General features: G+C 32.8%; 1 protein-coding gene across 8 annotated transcripts in view; it reads left to right on the forward strand.

Moving 5' to 3' along the window:
- The window catches only part of LOC123560653 (thrombospondin type-1 domain-containing protein 7A-like), a 443009-nt gene that overhangs the window by 186577 nt on the left and 241884 nt on the right, over positions 1–14548 (forward strand). For 7 of the 8 annotated variants that reach the window (XM_053553308.1, XM_053553307.1, XM_053553309.1 and 4 more), the window contains one exon: positions 9511–9600. The gene's annotated coding sequence lies outside the window, so the exon portion shown is untranslated. Of the gene's footprint in view, positions 1–3237; positions 3488–9510; positions 9601–14548 lie in introns of those variants that run through there. The other variant, XM_053553302.1, reaches the window with a different exon arrangement.

A 14548-nucleotide genomic window follows, 5' to 3' on the forward strand; every position in this document is an offset into this window, starting at 1 on the left:
TAATATTTTAAAGACCTCACACTAAACAAGAATAACTGTGGATGTTTTTTTTTACTTTAAGATAATGTAAAATGTTGTCAGGTTCTAGATGCAAATTAACAACAAACATGAAAGGTGTACTGTATTTTGCCAAAAACTGAGAGTAGATGGTTGTGTTTGTGGAAATGTTTAGTGAATATTTAATAAATGTGATCGCTGAAATGTATGCAGTCTAAGAAGTTTGGTAAATAACCAAATAACTGACGACTCCTATTGTTTTTGGGGTCACTACATCAAAGGTCAAGGTCACAGCGATCTGAACATGAAAAACCATTTCCGATCAATAGCTTGAGAACGACTTGACCCAGAGTGTTGAAACTTCATGGGATGATTGGACATGCAGAGTAGATGACCCCTAGGTCGGTTTTGGCCCAGAAATTATAAATGTAAGCTATGTCCATTCCTTGACAGAACTGTCAAGTTGATTTGCAAGAATTGGCTTCATTTTAATAGAAATAAATGAAAAACTTTACCTACCGATTTACAGCTGGGTTAAATTTCCAGCGGGGTTTTTTGTCCAGCGGGCGTCAGGACAGCCAGTTATCCAGTGTGCTTAAGCTTTTGTGCCGGACCAAATCATATAATATAAAGCAAACAAAAATAGGCCAGGATAAGTATTAGTTTGCTGAAACTTTGCTTTTAGCATATTAGTACTAATAAGAATTTTGCTGACCTATTTGTAGCTGTTTAATATACATTCATGCAAATTAAGTTTCATCACAATCTATGCTAAATTAACAACAACATAGTAGAAAAAAATAGCTTTTTAAAGTCAAAGTTTAAGTTTTGAATACGGGCCCAGAATTTTATACACTTAGTGTACTTAATATTGGAATGAAAAGGTTGATATTCCAATATTTTTGTTTGCCATAGCAAAACTCGCATTTAAGTATTATGACCATTTTGGCCATGTTACATACTAATGATCATAAATATTCCTGGAAGGTTTGCTTGACCTGTATCCTGACAATGCAGAATCACTAAAAACTAAAGATGTGCTCTATTGAAATGCACTGCATGTATATTGAACATGTTCTAAAACATGACTGTATATGAAATATACAGGATGATCATCATCATTCAAAATGTTTGCAGTATTTAAAAACATAACTATGCAGCCAGGGAGCCAGGCTATGCCAGACTGGTTGTATTACAGTGGTCATATCCATTCAAGGAGATCTGAGTCAACTGGTGCTCTCAGTTTAGTACATAATTATGCTTTTTAGAATGAATTGAACTGAGAGCATCATTTTCAAAAATTGTCATATCAGTGTAATCCCTAAACTTTCTGAGAAAACCAGTTGAGACAAACCAGTGAGCTGTTAAAATGGATTGTGTCTGAATTAAAGTGTTGAGCATTATTTACAGTTAAATGTGCCCACATATGCAGCCCGTTTAGGGCTTTGATCTAAGTAATCCAGCTTCTCGGTGAAGATATTTATAAGGCTTTGGCTTTTTAGTAGTCAGAGAGAAAGAGAGAGTTGTCTATTTCAAAGAAATTAATGGATAGCTTTGTCAGTTTAACAAAAATATAAAAGAAAAAGAATTGTCGCGTTATTCAGAGAATACATATATATTCTAGCAAATTTTTGGTATCTTTTTTTTGTCTGTGTGAAAGAAAGGATAAACTGGATGATTGTTTTACTCCATGAAAATATTTTGGTCTCACTCAGTGTGAAAAAGTCATCTATAGGCTGACTGACTTTCCTGTAGAATTCCCAGTAGTCGCATGTTACGCAAATGTAATCCGTGTGATCAGTATTTTGTGATTTAACTGTTACTTACGAATCCCATAGCGACAGAAAAAACATTCTTAATCTAGATTTTTCTAGAAACTTTTCATCGTTTTGGGCTTTGGAATCAGTTGTAATTTTTTTATTGAAATCTGAGATGTACTTATGACTGGTACCAGTTTTAGGGCAATTTATTTATTGACAGTGATATACACATAAAGACTTGTTATATTTAAATATGCTTCACCCTTGATAACTTGAATACATCTTGAAAGATTTTCATGGTGATATTATCTGGGTTACATATAATGGAGATTTTCTGGGTGAAAGAGTACGGTTTTTTAGCTCGACTATTCGAAGAATAGGGAAGCTATCCTACTCGCATGGGCGTTAGCATTAGCGTCACACAAATGTTAAAGTTTGCGTACCACCCCAAATATTTTCAAAGTCCATTGAGATATTGCTTTCATATTTTGCATACTTGTTAACCGTCATGACCCCATTCTGTAAACAGGAGCAGACAACTCTATCAAGCATTTTGACTGAATTATGGCCCCTTTTTGACTTAAAGTATGTTTATTGTAATGTTAAAGTTTGGGACCACCCCAAATATTTTCAAAGTCCATTGAGATATTGCTTTGATATTTTGCATACTTGTTTACCATCATGACCTCAGTCTGTTTAAAGGAGGAGGCAACTCTGTCAAGCATTTTGACTGAAGTATGGCCCCTTTTCGACTTAGAATATGCTTATTGTAATGTTAAAGTTTGCGTACCACCACAAATATTTTCAAAGTCCGTTGAGATATTGCTTTCATATTTTGCATACTTGTTTACCATCATGACCCCAGTCTGTAAAAAGGAGGAGGCAACTCTATCAAGCATTTTGACTGAATTATGGCCCCTTTTCACCTTAGAATATGTTTATTGTAATGTTAAAGTTTTACTCATAGCTTATATTATACTATCAAGCACTGAGAATAGTCAAGCGTGCTGTCAACCAACAGCTCTTGTTTCATGACTATTTAAAACATTATGTCACTTCTGTGACAAATAAAAACAATGTTTTATTTAATTGTCAATTCGGCTTACTTTAGGTGTATAATTAATTTAATTATAATGTTATGTATTTTGTCACTGCTATTTTCAAATGAAAAATATATGGTTTAATATATGATTTAAAAAACAAATTATATTAAAGAGTATAATATTTTATGCTTTTTAATGCTCTTTTTTCAGTGTTGAGTCAAGCTCTACTATATTACTATTGATTAAATGTTTGTCATAAACATGTTCATCACCCTAGACAAATTAACTAGTATTCTGATGTAAACAACGTATTTAATATCCTTTGTTGTCCAAAGTTTTTGTGCAAATGACTTGTTATAAATATTTTAATTAAAAAAGGAATTAAATTTCATAAAAGTTGACATACCTCGGGTAGGAGCTGTCTTGATTTTGAACTGATATTTTACCGCAAATCATAAAGTCATAGGATGTGATCCTCGTGTTTCTTTTTTTTTTCTTTAAAGTCATGAAATGGAACAGAAAAAATAATTATATTGAAACACAATAATACAAATTTGGTGTATATATATTCTAAGGCTTCTATCCACAGAAGATGTTAGTTTAAGGTTTTAACAAGTTCAGAGTTTTAAATGTTGGAATACATATTAGGATGTACAAGGATTTAGAAGAGTTAATTTGACATTCTAAGTAAGAGGAATAGTCATTTCTAACATTAAATGTAACAGCAGTGTTAAAATCTGACGTAAAGGGTGATAGATAAAAGTTACATCAAGTTATTAAGATATAGAAGAAAACTGAACATTTTAAAATAACTCAAACTGAGACAGGGTAAATGCTGAGTGGTACTGTATTGAGTTATGATGGAAGTTATTTTTATGCCCCCGAAGGGAGGCATATAGTTTTTGAACCGTCTGTCGGTCTGTCAGTCTATCTGTCGGTCTGTCAGTCTGTCCGCAATTTTCGTGTCCGGTCCATATCTTTGTCATCGATGGATGGATTTTCAAATAACTTGGCATGAATATGTACCACAGTAAGACGGCGTGTCGCGCGCAAGACCTAGGTCTGTAGCTCAAAGGTCAAGGTCACACTTAGACGTTAAAGGATAATGCATTGATGGGCGTGTCCGGTTCATATCTTTGTCATCGATGGATGGATTTTCAAATAACTGGGCATGAATGTGTACCACAGTAAGACGACATGTCGCGCGCAAGACCCAGGTCCGTAGCTCAAAGGTCAAGGTCACACTTAGACGTTAAAGGATAGTGCATTGATGGGCGTGTCCAGTCCATATCTTTGTCATCGATGAATGGATTTTCAAATAACTTGGCATGAATGTGTACCACAGTAAGACGACTTGTCGCACACAAGACCCATGTTCGTAGCTCAAAGGTCAAGGTCACGCTTAGACATTAAAGGTCATTTTTCATGATAGTGCATTGATGGGTTTGTCCGGTCCATATCATTGTCATTCATGCATGGATTTTAAAATAACTACGCATGAATGTGTGACACAGTAAGACGACGTGTCGCGCGCAAGACCCAGCTCCGTAGGTCAAAGGTCCTAAACTCGGCCATAACTATTCATTCAAAGTGCCATCGGGGGCATGTGTCATCCTATGGAGACAGCTCTTGTTAGAAGATGCGATAACTATTGAATTATCTTGAGAAATGTGGAATCCTGTTGTAGGGGTTTTGGTAGAATCGTTTCTTCTGCTTGGACTAGTGCTTTCAAAGTTCGTTTCTTCTGTTTGGACTAGTGCTTTCAAAGTTCGCACACATCTTTGTTATAATGAGATGACCTCACAGGACAGTAACATAATTCTTACCATTATTTTGTTAACATTATGCTCCTTTATAAGTTAGAACTTTTGGTACAAAATTTACGTGTAAGCATGTTCTCAAAAGCTACTTAAATGCTAAATGCTTAATTTTACACACTTTGGACCATGAGTTGACTTCACAAGACTTGTTACACAACTATTTTATCAAAAGAATGCCCCTTAAAAATGTTGTGAAAGTGCTGCATGTAAGCAGGTTTATCAGAAACTACAAGCAGGAGCCAAAGTGTAAAATTCATAGAAAAAAGCCATATTTCTTTTTTGCAGAATGAGGAATTGCATGTTTGTAAAGTATTTGTAGTGGTTCATTTCCTTTATCTATGAAGGAAATTGCATAAAAATATTGCAGTCTGACTCCTCAACAGTGGTTTGTTCTAAAAAAAATGACCCATTCTTGAAATATAAAGCTTTTAAGTCAGCAGGGAAGGAAATGGATACCCTAAAATAATTGATTTGTCTGTACTTGTTTTTTTCTGATAATTTAGGGAAAAAACATGATTCTCCTTTATAGTTCGTTGAACTCCCAAACTGGACACAAAAAAAAAAAACATTTGGAGTATTGGTAACTGAGTAGGATCTATCTGAAGACAACAGTAGTTTTACATGTATCGTTATCTCAAAAGAACTTGGATGAAAAGATGCTATTAAATCTAATCATGTTCAACATTTACTCAGTTTTTATATGCCCGAAGGGGGTGTATTATGTATGACGCCGGTGTACGTCTGTCCTTCTGTTAGCAATTTTGTGTCTGCTTTGTAACTCTTGAACCCCTTGAAAGATTTTGAAGAAACTTGACACAAATGTTCACCACATTGAGACGACATGCTGAGCGCATATTTTGGATGGCTTGCTTCTAGGTCAAGGTTACATTTAGGGGTCAAAGGTCATATGACTTTGTTTTGTGTCCGCTTTGTTACTCTAGAACTGCTTGAAGGATTTTAAAGAAACTTGGCATAAATGTTCACCATATCGAGATAATGTGCAGAGCGCATGTTCTGGATGGCTAGCTTCAAGGTCAAGGTCACACTTAGGCATTCGGGCATATATTGCTCCGATTGCAGTGCGAGACTTGTTCTCCCTTATTTTGGTGTGTATAGTTTTACTTCAGACATGTAGAGAAAAGCAGTTACACAATTTCTTTAAACTTCACACAAGTCTTTGACATCTTGGATTGATGCCACAGGGCAAGTTACATAACTCTTAACACTTATTTTGTAACAGGTAATATCTTCTTCTTCTTCTCGTTCGTGACTACACTGTCAGACCAGTAGCCTCGATGAAACTTGTGGTTTGCTGCAGATCCTCAATGCCTCAATACAGTTTCAGGTGGATTGAGGTATCTATCGGCCAAGTCGCAGCTCGCTCCTGGTCATGCCTTTTACATTTCTGAAGTATATGCTCCGCAGTCGTAACACATAATATTATATGATGCCCCATTTTAACATAGAAAACATGTAATGATATTTTTATTTCTTTTCAAATTGTTCTTTTTATTTGAGACAAAAGTCAAAGAACATTTCTAGAAAGATTTTTCTTAATTAATTGATTAAAGGTAGTCATTATATAAATTATGTTATTTAGAATCAAATAATGTTTATATAATGTCAAAGTGTATCATTTATAGAAATAAAAAAGTTTTTATACCGGTACTTTAGAGTCTTATAAGAGTTATCTTTTCAATCACCAAAATTTATTTGTTTAAAGAAAAGATGTGACCTTTATGAACTTGAGACTACTGAATATTTTGCTGAAAATGTCTTAAGTGCCTAAGGAAACTTTTAGCACTTTCAAAATCAAACAGGATACATTACCTATTTATCGAAAAATTTTAGTTAAAATATTTACAAAGTAAATGCTGAATAAATACTTAAAAGGTCTGTTTATTGTATCGGCTACTTGTGAAAGATTTGTTCTCGTCACCGATAAAGAAAAATGTTATTTCTTTGCAACAAACAAGGATTAACATCAGCTAAAGTTTCCTCATAATGCAAATTTTCTGATTTTAAAGTATGAGAATATGACTTTTTACAAAAGATCCAGTTTTAACATTCTCTGTATAAATATTTATTGTATTTGGGATATTAAATAGCGAGTTTGTATAGGTAATTTTATTTCATTTTATGTTATTTGTACTTAACATAGCGAAATAATAATTATAATTTATTGTAAAATATAAGTATTCTTGCGAATTTACTTAAGTGAGTATAAAATTATGAAGTAGAATTTTGTATAGAATATATTATTGTATTTATTAGAGTTAAAGGAGTATATTTGATACACAATTTAATTATTACTTGAGAACACTATAAAATTCGTGGAATTAAATGTCAGAAATACACCAGAAAGGGGATTTAGACAGTAAGGTCATGCTTCAGGGCTGCAGACTGCATGTAGTGAACAATAAAGAAATGATAAAGGAATTTAACTGTCAGGTTTGATGGTAGGAAAACTTTGCATCACTGCATGACTTAGAATGTGCAAGGTAAATGTTTGACATTTTTATTTTCTGCCAGGTATTCTTTTTACTTCATTTTCTGCAAGGGTTTTTTTTTTTTCATTAGTTTTTTTTTTTTTCATTTCATTTTCTGCTAGTTTTTTTTTCTTCATATTCTGCATCTAGTATTTAGAATGAAAAATGCTTATAAATTTATCATTGTCTGATAAATTGATGTAATATTTAAAGGGTTGTCAGTGTATTGAAACATTTAAAAAAATATTGGAAGTTAATAATTACTATCTTTTTAATTCATGGCCTTAATTAAAAGTAAAAATCAGTGGAAATAAAAACATCAGCAGTATACAGTAAAACTGAGATAGTGAACTTGGATATAGTAAAAAAAGTTGCGTTATTTTTTTTATTTTGTATGAACTTTTTTGTTCATAACTCAGAATAAACATATTTTAATATGTACATAGCCACTAGTAGTTATTTAAAACTTCAGAAATAAGAAACTGGAAATAGATGGTTTTAGACAGAATATCATATAATTTAATACTTATCAAAGATAATCGAAAAATAATCTGTACTGACACCTTACCCAATGTCCATATACTGGTTTGGAACAAGTATCCGGACAAGACCAGTTTCCGGACATGTGTAATAAATGCTTTATTTGGGTGTTATTCATGCAGTTGTTTCACTGGATCATTTGGATGTTTATTCTGCATGTCTACAACAAACCACTGTTTCACAAGGCTGTATAATGTTTGGTTTTATGATGGTACCTAACCTGTGTTCACAGAACAACATTCCGTCTTAATGGGACTTGTGCAGGTGCAGTATAGTTTTAACTTGTCGAGGTATCAAGTGGGGAAGTAATAATTAAACTGCATATTGATCTGCTGATAACATGTGCTACTTTTAATTTTTGATAACTCTTCATCATCAATGAGCTAAGTAAATTTGGACTGAATCACATAATAGTTACATAAAATACAGGCTGTTGATGTTTGCACTAGTTTTATTCTATATGACATATATATATTGTGCTAGACGAAATTTAAATTTTTTAGGGTTAGCCTCTCTTTGCTTTCATAGCTGCTTTTGAAAGGCAGGTTATGATGAAAAAACATGTAAAAATAGTTTAATTCATTAATTTTATATCCAAATAACAACAAACCATCATAAAAATATTTGTCCAGCTGCTGGTTTACCTCACGGGGAGGGGGGGGGGGGATAACTTCTTTTTGTGACCCCATTTGAGGCCTAATGGAACCCGTATTTTATGTCACAATGTGATGCGTATTACATTATGGGATGCAGAAGGAGCTGAAGTATGTGCAGTGTTGGCTTTATTTATGTCAAATATTTTTTGAGAAAATAATGGAGCCTAAATATGAAAATTTGTCCGGCTACTGGTTCCCAACCAGTATAACAAGCAGATCAGTATACGTCAGTATACAACAGACACAATGAAGAACAAAATTTCAGTGTCCCCACCAGTTGGCTGTGTCATACTACTTTTGTTAAGCAAGACCAATTCTAGAACCAACAAGTCAAATGTCTTCTGAGTGACTGCCGTGCTACTGTTACTAGCTAGCTGCAGTACAGAAAGTTATTCTAGTTGGTCTGTCAAAAGTAATTAAGAAGATCCGGAGTATCAAGGGGAAAAATGGTGCAAAGTGTGCATGTTTTCTTTGTGAAAAAATATTGGTTACATTAATTGCCTATTTAACTCACTGATGAAAAATGAAGATTAATGACAGGCTGAAAAATACAAATATTGATTGAAATTTTAATAATTAATTTCTAATTCTGAATGAGTATTGAACATTTTTTTCTTTTTAATTAGATTGTGTTTGAAACAATTGAGAACTTGGAGACCTGCTGAGTTTAAGAATGCATTAACTTGTCATTGGTCAGTTTGAAGTTAGTGATCAGAAAAAGCCAATCAAATTCTTGAGATTTTAGACTGGTCCTAGGACTCTTCAAACCTTTACCCTGCTATATCTCTAAAATGGACTGGTCCAACATTCAATTTGGGCAGTACCACTTTTTATTCAAAGGGGTGTTCACTGAAAATTTACTCTGCAAACAGTGCAGACCAGGATGTGCAGGCTGATCATGTTCTGCACTGGCTGCAAAGGCAGAATCAGTTGCAGCCAGCAGGCTAAAGGCTAATTTGTAATTTGTTTCTCATTGAAAGGTAAGGGAAAATTGCAAATGCATTACAACTTGTAGTGTTGCCTGCCCACAACTGTGAGAGAAGAGCTTCCTATTATTGGGATAATATGATGATTGTAATTTGGCTCTCAGATAGTATTGTGTTTTTCCCTATGATTTGCTTGATTCTATTTGCTGATGTTTTATTGTCCACACTGGAACTTGTTTTACTGCCAGTCTGATTGTTATCTTATTTTCTCTTTTCCAGGATGTGAATGACTTTCTTGGAATTTTAACTTTGACACAGTGATAATAGTGAATATTGTGTAAATCTGGATTATAGAGGCATTCACTCAGGGTAAGTTGTACATGTTTTAAAAGTTTGGCTTTGTAATAAAAAAAATCCAATCAATTTCATAAATAGCATATTAGAATTAGTTGTTTCAGCAGAAATGACTATTTCGTGGGGTCATGAATTGGGAATTTAAAATTTTAAAATCGTAGGAAAAGTTGCTTGTTTGTTAGCTTTTAATTTTGTGGAACGATGCATCCACAAAATTCATAAAAATTAAACCCCACAAAATCAAAATATGAATGATTTAATTCACAAAAACCAGCCTTAACAGATTATTGTGTGTGGCTGCGGGTTTTTTTTTTTTTTTTTTTTGTTTTTGTTATATTCAGTAAAATCAGAGTATTGCAAATTTCAGATTTGCAAACTATTACAGTAATTATAGGCTGCAAAAATTACAGTACATCTTGTGCTGTTCTATGCATGTATTGTGAATGATAAGTTTTTTTTGTCTTAAGATGTGGGAGTTATGTTCCTTTTAGTTTATTAAAACACACACAAGTCTCCTGTTAAATGTTTTCTAACTTTTAATTGTGATGTTTCAACAAAATTAAATTTTCTACAGTAATATTGCTTAACTTTCACAAAGTTACTTAATTTAAAACACAAAGTTTCCTTTAAATTATTAAACAAAGTTTATCACAGAGAGTTCTTAATTTGTTCACAAAGTAAATGTAGCTTATGTAACACAAAGTATCACTATATTTATTTTTGAAAATCAGGTTTATATACCTTCTTAGTATTTGGCTTAACAAAGGATGCATCACTTTTGATAATCATCAAACAAAAAACACTGATTAGATATAAAACTTGAAAGTCTTTGGTGATAAAACAAATATCTATATTCATTAAATAAAGGTCTTCAAATAAATACCATTGACAACTTCTTAAAGAGACTGGACACAAGTGCTTTAAGTTTTCTTGACATATGTAAGATTTGCACAGATTATGATTTTAAGGAAATAAGTTTTCAACATAAAAACTTAAAATCAAACATTGAAGTAATATTTATATATAGACCTCAAAATTGAAAGTATAATTTTCAAAATCTACATGTTTTTATGAAAATTTTGATACCAAACACAATATGTTAATTTTTGTTTTTAAATGATATGGTACAGTATATGATGTTCTGTAATAGAAAATTATGCATCATAATACATGCAAAAACACTTTTTCTTATCTCCTGTGTTAGTCTCATTGTTGAAATTGATGTAATTTTTAAAGTTCAATTTGTTCGATTTAGCCTTTAGCCGAGTTCCACGGAATGAAGTTTTACTGTACAGCATCTTGACTGGAATGAATTTGCTTTAATGAATCAGTGGGTTACCCAGTTATAAACTTTTGTTTGTGTAGTGTCATTGATATGCCTATTACAGATTACATATATATTTTTGTGAAATTCTTGGTGAATATCCACGACTTAACAGTTATAATAGTGTTACAGTAACATTGTTCTAATGTTGTATTTGTTAAAAAGTAACATTGTTCTAATGTTGTATTTGTTAAAGCTGCGACTTGATGTTGTCCATAGAACATTGACAGATGCCATTATATATGGCCAGAAGCCTGATTTATATACCCAAACCAAAATGGCAAGCTTAAATTAAGCTTGCATAAGGCCACAGCAAGATTGCAATTGCAATCTTAGCAAGTGTGCAGAAAGATTGCGATTGGAACCATCGCAACCATTATTAAAAACTTGCGCAAACTAATTAAGCTAGCGGTTTCACGCGCTTCCTGCAACCTATTTAAAATCTTGCAAGCTTACACATGCTTGCGATTGTGACCTTGCACAATCATAACAAGATTGCAAGCTTGCGCGATCTTATATGAGTGTGGACAAAAAGACACTTGCAAGCCTCTCACAACCTTGTTATGTTCATGCAACCTTGCATATCAAGGACTTTCTTCATCAACCTGGCATTATTTAGGTTTGTGAGCAGTCTAAATACCTGAGAGTCTAAAAATTTTATATGTACTTCCTTTAATTTGACCAACTGCACAGTCTATAAAACTTTTGAACTTTCAACGAAACATTATTTATAGTGATCAGTAGATAAAGACTTAAAAATCAGGGACAATATTTTTTAAAACAACATATTTTGACATAAAAAAAATTAATAATTGGTTAAATATATTACCTCTCTTTTATACGTACCAATGAATGTATTAATGATCATTCCTAAAAATGTCCAAATTCCAAATTGTTGAATGTTTTCGCTATCTTAATTTTAAAAAGGTTACAGGATCGCAAGCTAGTCGCAATCTTAAATAGTATTAAGATTGCAGGATGCCAGCTGCAAGCTTGCAAAGCAAGACTATCCGCAAACTTAATTTCTATGCAAGCATCTGCAAGTTAAGATTGCAGTAAGCTTATGGCAAACTTCTCACAAGCTTGCCGCATGCTTGTATTTTGGTTTGGGTAATCTGTTGGAACTTTTATTCATCTTCTTATATATATAATGACTGTATACAGGTTAATTGGCTTGGCTAAAGTTAAAAAAAAATTTTTTCACATAATAAAGCACTTGATCAGCAATAGGTGTTTTAATACAAGAAATTAGAAATTAATTAAAAAGGTTTTTTCTTTAATAGGGACGTATCATTTTATGATGCCGGTGTCCTTCCATCTGTCCGTTCGTTAGCAATTTCCTGTCCGCTCTGTAAATCTTGAACCCCTTGAAGGATTTCAAAGAAACTTGACATAAATCTTAACCACATCGAGATGACGTGCAGAGCGCATGTTTTGGACAGCTCGCTTGACTTAGTGGTCAAAGATCAAATGAATTTGTTTCGTGTCTGCTCTGAAACTTTTGAACTGCTTGAAGGATTTTAAAGAATCTTGGCATAATTGTTCACCACATCGAGACTACTGCAGAGCGGATGTTTTGGATGGCTTGCTTCAAGGTCAGGGCACACTTAGGGGTCAAAGGTCATATGAGTTTGTTTTGTGTCCGCTCTGTAACTCTTGAACTGCTTATTAAAGGATTTTAAAGAAACTTGGCACAGTTCACCACAGGGAGACGACATGCAGAGCACATGTTTCGGATGGCTTGCTTCAGGGTCAAGGTCAGGGTCACACTTAGCTGTCAAAGGTCATACCTTCGGGCGTATATTGCTCCGCATTGTGTTGCTCTTGTTTTCTTTTAGCCCAGCAACCTGTGTTGAACTCTAAGACTGGTCAGTAACTCAAAGTATGATCTGGAGATGTATATTAAGGAGTCCTGTATTAATCTGTTCTGTAACTGATTGACCTATTATCACATGTTTGCTTGGCTTAAGTCAATTCAATTAGTGAATCCTATATTACATTTCAGTACATAAAAAAACTAATAAAGACTTCTGTCCATATAATAAATTTGGTCTATTGCCCAGCATCTGAACTTGCATAAAAGCAACAGTGCTATATACTTTTATTTAACAAACAGGTACCCCATCTGTGTTTTAGGACTGCATTTTCCAATACAAACTTATTTGGAGAAAACTATCCTTTGTTTATCATAGACAGATTCTTCACTCAGATTAGAACAAAATCAAATTTTCTCCTAATCATGCTTCATGTGACTGCTGCTAGAAATTTGTTTCAATTAGAATAATCATTGGAAAACATGAAGACAATAAGTCAAAATTAAAAAGACATTTATAGAAATTTTTTTCTCTACAAGACTAATCTTAAAGATGTTTTCAAGTACACTCGTACTGCTACTAAGTATTTCCTTATCTCAATCAGATCAGAAAATAATTAGATTGTCTTATAAGAAAATCCTTTACAGTTTTCTTGGAATTTTTTTATTTTCAGTGTACTTTTACATGTGGTTAGAAAAACATATTTTTTCAGAGATAGATTTGAATGACTGATAAAACTGATTTTTAATTCATTGTGAATCCTCATTCACATCAAAGGTGACTTGTTTGGGGTTGTCTAACTTTATTTTAAGTCCTTTCACTTTTAGTGTAGTGAACTACTTATTGTGGACATTTCTGATCAGTAATCATTATTGTTGCATAGTTTGATTCAGTTCAGTTTCAGATAAATACTTTGTAATATCTAGTTTCTGTCCTATTCACTCAGTGTTATTTGGTTTCTGTCCACTTTACATTTAATAATCTAGTTGCTGCCCAATTCACTTTGTATTATCTTGTTTTAGTGCAAAAGATACTTTGTGTTTTCTAGTTTCTGTCAGTTCATTTTGTATTATCTTGTTTTTGTCAAGTTCATTTTGTATTATCTTGTTTCTGTCCAGGTCACTTTATATTATCTTGTTTCTGTCCAGGTCACTTTATATTATCTTGTTTCTGTCCAGGTCACTTTATATTATCTTGTTGCTGTACAGTTTACTTTATATTATCTTGTTGCTGTACAGTTCACTTTGTATTATCTTGTTTCTGTCAAGTTCACTTTGTATTATCTTGTTTCTGTCAAGTTCACTTTGTATTATTTTGTTGCTGTCAAGTTCACTAAATATCATCTTATTTCTGTACAGTTCTCTTTGTATTATCTTGTTTCTGTCCAGTTCACTTTGTATTATCTTGTTTCTGTCCATGTCACTTTATATTATCTTGTTTCTCTCCAGTTTAATTTGTATAATCTTGTTTCATTACACTTAACACTTTGTATTATCAGCCCCTGTGAAAAAGGTTCATGAACTTCATGAATTTATTCATGAATTTGTAAGAATTCATGAATTATTTCATGAATTATCAAAAAAAGTTCATGAACTACAAGGAAAAGTTCACTTACTTAAATTCATGAACTCTCAAGTTCAAGAATAGTACTTTCATTTCATGAACTTGTAAATGTAGTTCATGAACATTTCAGAAAATCCATTAAATAATTTAAGAAATTCATGAACTTGAAAATGAAATTCAGATAATGATTGAAATTGTGATTCAGGAACTACAGGGTTATGGTTTTCCCCTGTAAAATATTTTCTAGAACTAGTATTAAGTT

Source organism: Mercenaria mercenaria, chromosome 10 (genome assembly GCF_021730395.1).
Source record: "Mercenaria mercenaria strain notata chromosome 10, MADL_Memer_1, whole genome shotgun sequence".
Taxonomy (NCBI): Eukaryota; Metazoa; Mollusca; class Bivalvia; order Venerida; family Veneridae; genus Mercenaria; species Mercenaria mercenaria.